This window comes from Leptodactylus fuscus, chromosome 2 (genome assembly GCF_031893055.1).
Source record: "Leptodactylus fuscus isolate aLepFus1 chromosome 2, aLepFus1.hap2, whole genome shotgun sequence".
Lineage (NCBI taxonomy): Eukaryota > Metazoa > Chordata > Amphibia > Anura > Leptodactylidae > Leptodactylus > Leptodactylus fuscus.
The window spans coordinates 19813928-19827509 of NC_134266.1; positions in this window are offsets into that span (position 1 = coordinate 19813928).

The window sequence follows — 13582 nt, forward strand, 5'->3', positions numbered from 1 at the left end:
CCCACTTGACATCCCCCCTGTCCAGGTCGGGTCAGTGTCCTCATCATCCACCACTTCCTCTTCCAACTCCTGTCTCATCTCCTCCTCCCGCACAATGCGCCGGTCAACTGGATGCCCTGACGGCAACTGCGTCACATCATCGTCGATGAGGGTGGGTTGCTGGTCATCCACCACCAAATCGAACGGAGATGGAGGAGACTCTAGTGTTTGAGCATCTGGACACAGATGCTCCTCTGTTAGGTTCGTGGAATCGTGACGTGGAGAGGAAGGTTGAGGGACAATGAAAGGAGCGGAGAACAGCTCTGGGGAGCAGGGACAGTTGGGGTTATTGTTCTGTGAAGCTTGGGAATTTTGGGAGGAAGGAGGACAAGACTGTTGGGTAATAGGAGGAGAGGAGGCAGAGTCTGACTGGCTGCTGGACAATGTGCTGTAAGCGTTCTCTGACAGCCATTGCAAGACCTGTTCCTGGTTCTCGGGCCTACTAAGGTTTGTACCCTGCAGTTTAGTTAATGTGGCAAGCAACCCTGGCACTGTGGAGTGGCGCAATGCTTGCTGCCCCACAGGAGTAGGCACGGGACGCCCTGTGGCTTCACTGCTACCTTGCTCCCCAGAACCATTCCCCCGACCTCGCCCACGGCCTCGTCCACGTCCCTTTCCGGGAGCCTTGCGCATTTTGAATTCCCAGTTAGAAATTGGCACTATATACCAGTAGCAAAAATTGTGGGTGCACGTAACCCCAATATATTCTTTGAATTCCCAGTCAGACAATGGCACTATATACCAGTAGCAAGAAATGAGGGTATTTATAACCCCAATATATTCTTTGAATTACCAGTCAGAAACTGGCACTATATGGCAGTAGCAAGAAATGAGGGTATTTGTAACCCCAATATATTCTTTGAATTCCCAGTCAGAAACTGGCACTGTATACCAGTAGTAAAAATTGTGGGTGCACGTAACCCCAATATATTCTTTGAATTACCAGTCAGAAACTGGCACTATATGGCAGTAGCAAGAAATGAGGGTATTTGTATTCCCAATATATTCTTTGAATTCCCAGTCAGACAATGGCACTATATACCAGTAGTAAAAATTGTGGGTGCACGTAACCCCAATATATTCTTTGAATTCCCAGTCAGAAACTGGCACTGTATACCAGTAGTAAAAATTGTGGGTGCACGTAACCCCAATATATTCTTTGAATTCCCAGTCAGACAATGGCACTATATACCAGTAGCAAGAAATGAGGGTATTTATAACCCCAATATATTCTTTGAATTCCCAGTCAGACAATGGCACTGTATACCAGTAGTAAAAATTGTGGGTGCACGTAACCCCAATATATTCTTTGAATTCCCAGTCAGACAATGGCACTATATACCAGTAGCAAGAAATGAGGGTATTTATAACCCCAATATATTCTTTGAATTCCCAGTCAGACAATGGCACTGTATACCAGTAGTAAAAATTGTGGGTGCACGTAACCCCAATATATTCTTTGAATTTCCAGTCAGAAACTGGCACTATATGGCAGTAGCAAGAAATGAGGGTATTTATAACCCCAATATATTCTTTGAATTCCCAGTCAGACAATGGCACTGTATACCAGTAGTAAAAATTGTGGGTGCACGTAACCCCAATATATTCTTTGAATTACCAGTCAGAAACTGGCACTATATGGCAGTAGCAAGAAATGAGGGTATTTGTAACCCCAATATATTCTTTGAATTCCCAGTCAGAAACTGGCACTGTATACCAGTAGTAAAAATTGTGGGTGCACGTAACCCCAATATATTCTTTGAATTCCCAGTCAGACAATGGCACTATATGGCAGTAGCAAAAATAGTGGGTGTATATAGCCCCAATTCTATTGCTAGGGGACTTGCAGGGTATTTCTGGGGTGAAGGTGGGGGGGCACACCGTTGGAACGGGTATCGGGGGTATATATCGGGTATACGGGAATACACTGACAGTGTATTCCATTCAGGATCCTGGGAAAGCTGGGTTGCGGCGATTGAGCCCATCAGTGCCACGTTACACTGACAAGCTTCTCCCTGGAATTTAGCTCTTATAAGAGCTGTTGTGGTTGTCTTCTCCTTCCTATCCTAGCCTGTCCCTGCCTACCCAGAATCTAAGCCCTAGCTAGCTGGACGGAAACCTCCGTCCTCGGTGAATTGCAAGTTCAGAATGACGCGAACCTGGGCGGCGCTGTTCTTTTAAATTAGAGGTCACATGTTTTCGGCAGCCAATGGGTTTTGCCTACTTTTCTCAACGTCACCGGTGTCGTAGTTCCTGTCCCACCTACCCTGTGCTGTTATTGGAGCAAAAAAGGCGCCAGGGAAGGTGGGAGGGGAATCGAGTAATGGCGCACTTTACCACGCGGTGTTCGATTCGATTCGAACATGCCGAACAGCCTAATATCCGATCGAACATGAGTTCGATAGAACACTGTTCGCTCATCTCTAGTTCTAACGCTTGTCAAAAATACTTCTGAGTGAAATGAGATTATAATTTTCAAGAAGAAGTAATATGTGACGTGACATGCTCCACATCTTTCTAATATCGGCTCTGGTGTCCTCCACACAATGTTCCGATGCCTCAAGCGGAGTGTGTCTTACACATCCAGTACTTTAATGTAACTTGGAAGCTTTCGGTGTACGCCTGCCTTCCCTCCAGTGACTCTGACAAGTATTCTTCTATCTTCTTAGGCACATTCGGATATTTTCTCTCCTAACACGATCCAGCTGTCTCCATTCCAACCGAACCTGAGCCTTTTTGATATCTTGTAATGAGGTTTATAAACATTTTTACAAGGGTGATTTCATGGGAATTAAGAGCTGGATGTTCGGCAGATGATTTCACCAGAAGTGAAGGACGTTTTGTTACATGCGTGCCTTTTTATGTAGAATTTCTAGATTTATCCCGAAAACTTCTTACATGACGTGTAACATTCCATCAAAGGACGGTTCTTTTAACCCGAACAAGTTTATATGAAATGGGCTCAGAAGACGAGTCTGGTTCACCTTAAAGAGGCCATAAAACATTCCTGTAGATTTTATGGTGGACTTTGTATCCAAGTTGTATTCCAAAAAGATACGAGCTCATATGCAAACAACATTTTTATGGCCATATAAGTCTACGCCGGCCTCTATCAGGTGCCATGTTCTTTTTACTTTTTATTATTTTTAACATAGTATCTCAGATGTTTTCAACCTCATGCTGTGCTTTGGGGCAGTAGACTCCATTTTCCTGTGTAGCATTCCAGTGGATGTTGCTAATATGTGTGCAATGTTTTACATTGTTTTATATGGGCCACTGTGAACGAGTCACTCCTTTCCTTACAATGAAGGATATTTGTGACCACCATCACCTGTCTCAGTGAAAGAAGAGGACTGCTACAACTGGAAGTGCCTTCAGGGAAATATATCAAAACCAGGTGCGCCGCATGTCCCCTCAACACTGCCCAAAGAGGTGGGCTGGGGGAGTGGATTGAGAGTTCCTCACCACTGTTGACTAGAACTAAGACTACTATTCGTATCCTCAGTGGTATCTGGGCCTGCTCTAGATGTAAGATTTAGTAAGTCTAGCCTGAGGTCTGATAATTGGAGGTCTGGTGCGATGATTTATGGGATTTGTGTCTAATATTAAGGGCTGTACAGCCTGATAAGTCAGAGGTTTTAGGGCCTGACAATTTGGGGGTCTGTGATCCTATAATTGAGGGATATTGTACGATCAACAAGGCAAGGAAACCTGATAATTATAGGGGCTAGTGAAGAGTATCACATGTATATAATAGGGACAATTGTATTACCTGAAAACACAATGAAGAGGATGGAATACATTATGCCAAATAAAAAGACATAGGTAGGTAGATAGATAGATAGATAGATAGATAGATAGATGGATGGATGGATGGATGGATGGATGGATGGATGGATGGATGGATGGATGGATAGATAGATAGATAGATAGATAGATAGATAGATAGATAGATAGATAGATAGATAGATAGATAGATAGATAGGAGATAGATAGAGATAGATAGATGATAGATAGATATGAGATAGATAGATAGATAGATAGATAGATAGATAGATAGATAGATAGATAGGAGATAGATAGTAGATGATAAATAGATAGATAGATAGATAGATAGATAGATAGGATAGAAATAGATAGATAGATAGATAGATAGATAGGAGATAGATAGATAGATAGATAGATAGATAGATAGATAGATGATAGATAGATAGATAGATAGATAGATAGATAGATAGGAGATAGATAAGATAAATGGATAGATAGATGATAGATAGATAGATAGATAGATAGATAGATAGATGATAGATAGACACTGTAGATAGATAGATAGATAGATAGATAGATAGATAGATAGATAGATAGGAGATAGATAGATAGATAGATAGATAGATAGATGATAGATAGATAGATAGATAGATAGATAGATAGATAGATGATAGATAGATAGATAGATAGATAGATGATAGATAGATAGATAGATAGATAGATAGATAGATAGATATGAGATAGATAGATAGATAGATGATAGATAGATAGATAGATAGATATGAGATAGATAGATAGATAGATAGATAGATAGATAGATAGATAGATATGAGAGAGATAGATAGATAGATAGATAGATAGATAGATAATAGATAGATAGGAGATAGATAGATAGATAGATAGATAGATAGATAGATAGATAGATAATAGATAGATAGGAGATAGATAGATAGATAGATAGATAGATAATAGATAGATAGATAGGAGATAGATAGATAGATAGATAGATAGATAGATAGATGATAGATAGATAGATAGATAGATAGATAAGAGATAGATAGATAGATAGATAGATAGATAGATAGATAGGAGATAGATAGATAGATAGATAGATAGATAGATAGATAGATAATAGATAGATAGGAGATAGATAGATAGATAGATAGATGATATATAGATAGATAGATAGATAGATAGATAGATAGATAGGAGATAGATAGATAGATAGATAGATAGATAGATAGATAATAGATAGATAGGAGATAGATAGATAGATAGATAGATAGATAGATAGATGATATATAGATAGATAGATAGATAGATAGATAGATAGATAGATAATAGATAGATAGATAGATAGATAGATAGATAGATAGATAGGAGATAGATAGATGATAGATAGATAGATAGATAGATAGATAGATAGATAGATAGATATGAGATAGATAGATAGATAGATAGATAGATAGATAGATAGGAGATAGATGATAGATAGATAGATAGATAGATAGATAGATAGATAGATGATAGATAGATAGATAGATAGATAGATAGATAATAGATAGATAGGAGATAGATAGATAGATAGATAGATATGAGATAGATAGATAGATAGATAGATATGAGATAGATAGATAGATAGATAGATAGATAGGAGATAGATAGATAGATAGATAGATAGATAGATGATAGATAGATAGATAGATAGATAGATAGATAGATAGATAGATAGATAGGAGATAGATAGATAATAGATAGATAGATATGAGATAGATAGATAGATAGATAGATAGATAGATAGATATGAGATAGATAGATAGATAGATAGATAGATAATAGATAGATAGATAGATAGATAGATAATAGATAGATAGGAGATAGATAGATAGATAGATAGATAGATAGATAATAGATAGATAGATAGATAGATAGATAGATATGAGATAGATAGATAGATAGATAGATAGATAGATAGATAGATAGGAGATAGATAGATGATAGATAGATAGATAGATAGATAGATAGATAGATAGATAGGAGATAGATAGATAGATAGATAGATAGATAGATAGATAGATAGATAGATAGGAGATAGATAGATAGATAGATAGATAGATAGATAGATAGATAGGAGATAGATAGGAGATAGATAGATAGATAGATAGATAGATAGATAGATAGATAGATAATGTAGATAGTTGGTTTCTCATTTCATAAATTATCTCCCATACTCTTCAGACTTCGTGGACTTTTTTCCTATAGCAAATAAACGAGCGACTTAATATGACGCTAAAACAGGAATCAGATCTAGCAAACATAGAGGCCGAGGAAACAGCCGGAGCAGCCCAGACATCTAATCCCGGATAACACACCAGGACACAAGTCATTAAAACAATATTAAGAGTATTTGCTCGGAGTATTCTGCCGCTCGCATTATTAGCTCTGGAGCAAAGATCTTCTAGTAATAATCCGTCCTTTCATGAAGATAAGCAGTGACATGCCGGACGAGCGCTCCATGACACCCTCCTGCTCAGGTTTGGGGAGGGATCTGCTGTTGCTAGGTAACTTTGGACAGGTATAGGTCCTATAAGGATGAAGATAATTGTATCCTTACGTGAACTCCTCTACACAAAAATGAGATTACGGCTGTACTCAGGACCTCATAAAGCTGCCTCAGTTGGCTTTGATTAAAAGTAATTTTATATATTAAACCGCCATACTTTATTTTTTATTTTTTTTTCTTCTTGTTCGAGTGACTTTTAAAGAACTTCTGTGGCCAATTAAAAAAACGCTCATGATGCTTTTATATAGATCATAAACCAAACCGGTGGAACAATCAGCATAAATAAGGGCCTGGGAACATTCCCTTCCACGAGAAGGATCTTAACAAGGTGAAACCGAGAACGACTCTGAAATATGATCGCACTTTGGACTTATGAAAATGGTCTCAGATTTTTTTTCTAGAATAATCAAAAATTTTATAGATTAAAAAAAGTTGCTTTTGTGCCATCAAAAGGGTCATCCAAATGATCTAGAGTAATAAAAGTGATGTTGCAGGAGATAGTCTGGACTCTGACATTGTTCTCACCTCCATCCTAGTCGTTGGTTCCTTGCTAGCCTCATGATTCTGGTTAGCGTTGGGAGAACCTTCAGAGATTGGTCTTGCGAATATTTGAGAGGTTCACCAAGCAATTTTGTTTGTAGATGAACTTGACATCTACGCACCACTGATGACCAATAAGACCCATCACAGGTCACAGCAGTCCCCAACAACCACTGATATCATTGAGGAGGCCCAAGAGAGGTGAGTAGCACTGTTATACTCATTGGGCTTATACTCTGGGTTCTGAAGACACCTCGGTGTGAGTATCGGTTCTTGGATAATGAAACCCTAAAATTTCCAATGAATCTCTTTCATTAAGATCCATAGTTCTAGATCTAGCTTTGACCTCTCTTCAGTCCAACTCTTGACCTTCTGGTTCTGCCCTGGCTTCTTCTACTACAGCTCTTGTTCCTATTGCATCTTGATCTCATGGGACTGTTTCTAGTTCTAGATCTAGCTTTGACCTCTCTTCAGTCCAACTCCTGACCTTCTGGTTCTGCCCTGGCTTCTTCTACTACAGCTCTTGTTCCTATTGCATCTTGATCTCATGGGACTTTTTTAGGCAGTTGTATTCCTAGTTTGTTCCTGGATTTTGTTCCATGATTCCTGACCTGTCCTGTTCCTGGGTGTTGCTTCTTGTTCCATTACCTGGATTTGTTGCTCTCTTGATGTTCTTCTGGTCCGTTCTATGACCTTGACTTCATCTCATCCCGGACTCCAGTTCCACAAAAAGTTCTGTTCCGCTTTGTCTGATCTCACTCCATTCCTAACTTCTTGATTCTGTTCTGGCTCCTTCTGATCACCAACAGTCCCAATATTTGGGTTTCTCCACATACCAGCCATGTTTCCGGGTTCTTGTGTCCACATTCTCACCCTGACACCATGTTTCAGTCCTGACTCCTTTATTTCCAGTGCCGTCTCCACCATCCAATCCCCTCTTTACGTCATTGCTAAATGATGTCTGTTCTAGAGAATTATTCTAATTAAATAAAGTTTTGCATGATCTAACAGAAAAATGTGATATTCAGTTCTAAGTCAACTGTTTGAAAACTCGTCTACCGTTTAGTGTATACAACTCTTATGGAGACGTACATCTCCATGGTAATGGACAACAAACTTGTATATTTTGATCCTGTAGTTATACTCCGTTACATCTGTTCCATAATTCTTCAGATGTATGTTTGGAAGAAAAAAGGGGCCTGATGGAAGAAAGCATTGCTCCAGCCTATTGAGAGGAAGGCCAAGAGGTTAGGACTGGTAGTAACTGCAGTTATGATGGCACTGATCTATATCAGACCCTACAGCACTCCTCAGAGGCGGTACAGTGCAGAGTAGGTGCATTCCTCTGAGGCATGTCATAGTGTTAGGCCTCTCTGAGACTGATGGTGGTTGGCGTGCCCATAATGGTGAAAGAAGAATTAAATCTGTAGACAGTCAGAACCTTCCAAGGACCAGTAGTCAGAGACTGAATGTCTCCTATTCTTGCTAAGGAAAGACTCCTAAGTCATGGGTTGTACCATCAATTCAACTCTCCATTCATTGGTTTGTTCCATTAAAGGTACATTACACAAAAAATACAATGACAGCATGGCTATGGCGATACACGTACAGTAAAGTAATAATTCTATAGTCTCTTACTGTAGAGAAACAAAGGTCTGAATATCCTTAGAGAAAACTGTAGATTAGGCTTCTTGGATAGTTACTTGTTTATTAGATGCATTATAGTAATAAAACATGGTTCAATGGTAGACATACACTAGGCCTTAAAGGGGCCTACATGAGATTAGAGTATAGACGCTGCATAAAGTTATTATGGCTATCACAAAATTCAGTGGAATCAGACTAAGCTCTAATACCCAATGCAGTCATGTACCAAAGTGACACTGAGCCAGGAGAGACAAAGCATGGACTCTTAACTTGTGATCCACTTATCTGGACATGTCCATCTATAAAGACTCTTAGTGGTCCCTCAAGTTACTATATCTATTGGTTCCAGGATAACTATTGTCAGTTGAGACTATTGTATCTTTAGTAGGGTTGAGTGATCGGGATCGGAAAAGATCGGATTCCGATCGGCGATCGAGTAAATTTCACGATCGCGATCGGAATTCCGACCTGGTCTTTTCCAGCGGGATTGAGATCGGAGGTTATCTCAAGATCGGCTCAACCCTAAAAGTGACTTTTCCCATAGAGAAGCATTGCCTAGGGTTGAGGATCGGGATAGGAAAAGATTGGATTCTGATTGAGCAAATTTCACGATTGAGATCGAGATTGGCTGGAAAATGATCGGAAATCGGATTTTAAAATCAATCTTGAAATCTCAAGATCGGCTCAACCCTAATCTTTAGACCATAAGTCTGAAAAATTGTTAACTAGTTCAGAAGCCCAAAAACATGATGATTTCTTGAGCCAATTGTATGTGCTGCAGATCAAAATGTGTGCTGATATCATATACATTGTAATCTATGGTGTAGCCATCGTAACTGGTTCTTAGATCCATTATCTAACCACCTATGGCCTCAAAGTTTCTTCAAGATGTACATACCTGCCTATATTATTATGGGAAAGGAAAAGGGGCAGCTGCTTAGGAGCCTCCATCATCTAAGTCCTCCACCTTCTAGTATTTTCCACCCCTTCCTCAAGACTTCCGACGGTAACATAATGGCTCCCTCGTCAAGAAATCACTGGTTTCATCAATATGCAAATTAGATTTTTGGAGCAATATGAGTATTGCCATTGCTCCAATTAGGTAAGGAACAAAGACCTTCAAATATCTCATTTGGCTATAAAGACGATCGTAGATCAGCAACAGAAGCAGCAAATCCCTCTCGGCACGTATTGAGTCAATGGGAGCCCATGGCTATTCTGTGCGTAGGATGTTTAGAAAGATACTTTTCTTATATAAACCTTCTTTTCTATTTTGTACCATTTTCCAGTTCTCATAATGCTGCCAGCAGTGTAAACAATAGAGGTATTATTGGTTGCTATGACTAATGAAATTCTCCATTGTTCATAAGAACATTTAGGGAACTGGTAACATCCACATAGAAATTAGGATTACTGTACCAGACAATGTTATTTGCTTATTTGCATTTGCTTTAGATCTTTCTTTAGTTTATTGCTTTACTTGCTTTGTGCAAAACACATCCAATATTTCCCAGTTATTTTATGTGCCGCATCCAACGAATGACCTTTGTAGCTAATTCTGAAGATCTCCCAAGACTCCCGATGTGTGTAGATGACTGGATTACCAAAACAAACACAACGCTCAATGGAAATTTACATTAAGACATTGGTTTAAATCTTTATTTAGTAACAAATCCCAAGCAAAAATTTCATTGATCAAGAATTATAGAGTTCACTGCCCAGCAAGTGGGTTTGACATAAGAGATGGGTTTTTTTCTTATTTTTGTCACCTTCCCTGGGCCACCAGCTATTATATCTGAAGAGACCCCAGAGTATAATAATTTACCAGCCGCTGCCATTTTAATTTTTTCAAGACAAATTTCAAATTGTTTGGTATTAGGGTTGAGCGATCGGGATCAGGAAAGATCAGATTCCGATCGGCGATCGAGCAAATTTCACGATCGGGATTGGCTGGAAAATTATTGAAAATCAATTTTAAAAACGATCCTGAAATCTCAAGATTGGCTCAAGTGTATTTGGTTTCATTAAAAACCAAACAATTAGGAATATTCAGGTCAATATCGGTTTGTTGCTAACCAATTTGCCTATCTCTATTTGCCGATCTCTGTACTGAGCAGGAGACCCCACTCTATGTGACACCCATAGGCGTAGGCGTTGTTATCTTGAGCTACAGCATATTTACCTATCGTAAACCAAAATAACTTGATACCACTCACTCAGCTCAGCTACATGCGTATTGTTCCAATTTCAATGTCTAAATTCCCTTTTTAATTCTCAACTTTGCCTTTTCAAGTGGCGAGAATGTCCCATTCATTAGCGACAGATTGCTCTTTCATTGAGATAAAGAGGTGGCCACTTCACAATTGTCGGAGTGAAGGCGTCGCGTCAGTCTATTTAACAAGTGTTGCTTTGTCTTTTGCAAGTGATTTGATTTCCTGAATATCCCGGTATTCTGTCTTCGGAACGTCGATGAACAAAAATAAGGTCACTCATTTCCTGTGTGATTCAGATTCCATCCTGAAGTGACTGGGTCGCAAATGAACTGACAAAGCTATTCCTGTTTTGGCATTGTGCGGTGAAGTGGCAGCGTATGGCCAACAATCATTAAACCTCATTAGTTTTGTATTCGGCCTTGAATGAAGTCTAGTGTATCGCACTGCACATTACAGCATAGAGAATATATGTAGACTGAAAGGAACGTTTCCTATTGTTCTATGGATATTAGGAGGATTAATGATGGATGGAAAGGTCACTGCATTGCGCTTGGTAAAAAAAGAAGCCCAAAGGTATGGAAAAAAAAATTGTATTATTTTTGTTAAAAAATAACTCTCATATAAAGATGACATCCAAGGAGGTCTCCAAGTCTTAGGATGAAAGGCAATGCCGGGGTGAACAAAAATGTCCTATTAGGATAGGACAAGGAAAGGTCAGGCCAGAACAGGAAGTAGAAGACAGGAAGGGGCGGAGATTAGGAGGCCAAGTTGGGGGTTGTCTCTTGGGTATTGTAGCATTTGGTTATGTAATATTAAAATGTGAGCAATGTGAATTCTCACCTGTAATCACAGTGGAGCAGATTTACCAATATTGACAGATTAAATTTAGACTAGACAGACTGGAAGTGTGCCAGATTTATCACAGTGGCTTAAAGAGGACCTTTCATGTCCCCAGACACATAGGGTTTGATATACCGCTAGAAAGTCGGCAGTGTGCTGAATTTAGCACACTGTCGGCTTTCCTGGTATGTGACCCGGGGGAAGAGATATCGGTGCATTTACTGATACCCCTTCACTGTCAGAAGGGCGTTCCTGACAGTCTATCTGGGAATGCCCCTCCTAACAGTAGTGTCCATAGCACTATACCGTCATAGCGGATGCTCCATACCGCCTAGCCATGATGCCAAACTGGTCGGTAAGGAAGCTGGCATGTCTTTAGGATATGTTCACATGGCGGAAACAAGTGTCATCTAGGAATAGGCAAATCGGTTTGCAACAAATTGGATTTGATGCAAATATTCCAAATTGTTTGGGATTCATCTTGGAATAACTACAATGGCTGCAACCAGTAAATTATTATATTCTGGGGACTCTTTAGACCCCAGAGTATAATAGGTGTAGGCCTAAGGGAGGTGACAAAAATATAAAAACATTTTTACTTACCTTCTACTACCTCTTTTGAGCCTCCTCGTCTGGTGCTCTGTCTTTGCTCCCTCAGGATGACCAGCTGTTAGGATGGGCCGGGGCCTCCGCTGTGCTGTGCAGAGGCACCCGGCCCGCTCTCTGACCAGCGCTGGGATGGCTGCTGGTTCTGGTGCAGGTAGGTCAGAAGCCTTTGCTTGAGAATGCGGAAGTTCCAGTTTACCCCTAGCGCCAGGAGCAGCATTTCCGGGGTCCATTGGTTATTTGTGTACTGTGGGGCATCAGCTCCCCTAGCAAAGAGCCCTCCTGTCTCCTGCCTCCTTACCCTGTATCTGGATTCTGTGGTTGTGTATGACTCGGCTTGCTTTACATACCTCTCCTCCGTGATCCTGATTTGGCACCTTCCTGACCTCCTGTGGATGACCTGTTGGCTTTCTCCTGACCTCCCTTTTTGGATCCTGATTTGGCTTCTCCACTGACCTCCTGTGTATGACCCGGCTTCCCTGACTACGTTTCTGCCTCTGCCTTCGACTACCACATGACCTCCAGTTATCAACTTGGCTTGCTTGACCACAAATTTTTTCCTTGGGTATCTGCTCGATTCCCCTGGATTATCTTCCTGTACATCTGCTTCTCTATACCATACTGCTCTCCTAAACTTCACTTTAAAGACAGTTTCTGGGTCGTTCTGGGTCCTTCTACTTGGGCTTCACTGGGTGTGAGTTGATCTCTGGGTGGTTGTGGATCTAGGCCCCAGACTTTCACCAAGTCCAACTCCACCATCAGGAGCTCTGGTGAAGAACTCCGGGACCTGGTTCCGCTCTGGTTAGGAGAGCGTATCACACCCAGGACTGTTTTTGCCTCAGTGATTGGGGGTTCTAGTTACACAGGGCTTACAGTGTTATTTACGCATCAGGATCCTAACACCAGCGCTTCTCTGTGGCATCATGTCAGAGAACAGCCTTTAAAGTAATTCACAACACAACCACTAGGTGGCCAAACATAGACACCGCTACAATAGCAGCATATCACTTTGTGATGAGATATCAAGAAATCATGTTGTCTTTTAGAAAAGCTACCTAGCTTATGATACATTACTGGACATGTCCAACCAAGAGAAAGCCTGTATGGTATGTGAGTGGAGATCTCCATTTCAGGAATGAGTATAATATTATGATTATGAATTGGAATGGATATAGCACTTGTATGGTTTTATATGGAGCATTGCTTCTTCAGTGTAATACATTGCATTATTTCGCAACACATACAGATCCATAGAAGCATTATAGAGTCATGATAATATACAATATAAACCTGAAAAAGGGCGCCCCAAAAGTTCCCCTTTAAATTAAAACACACTTTCAATGACCTAATATCTCCCTCCCTTATA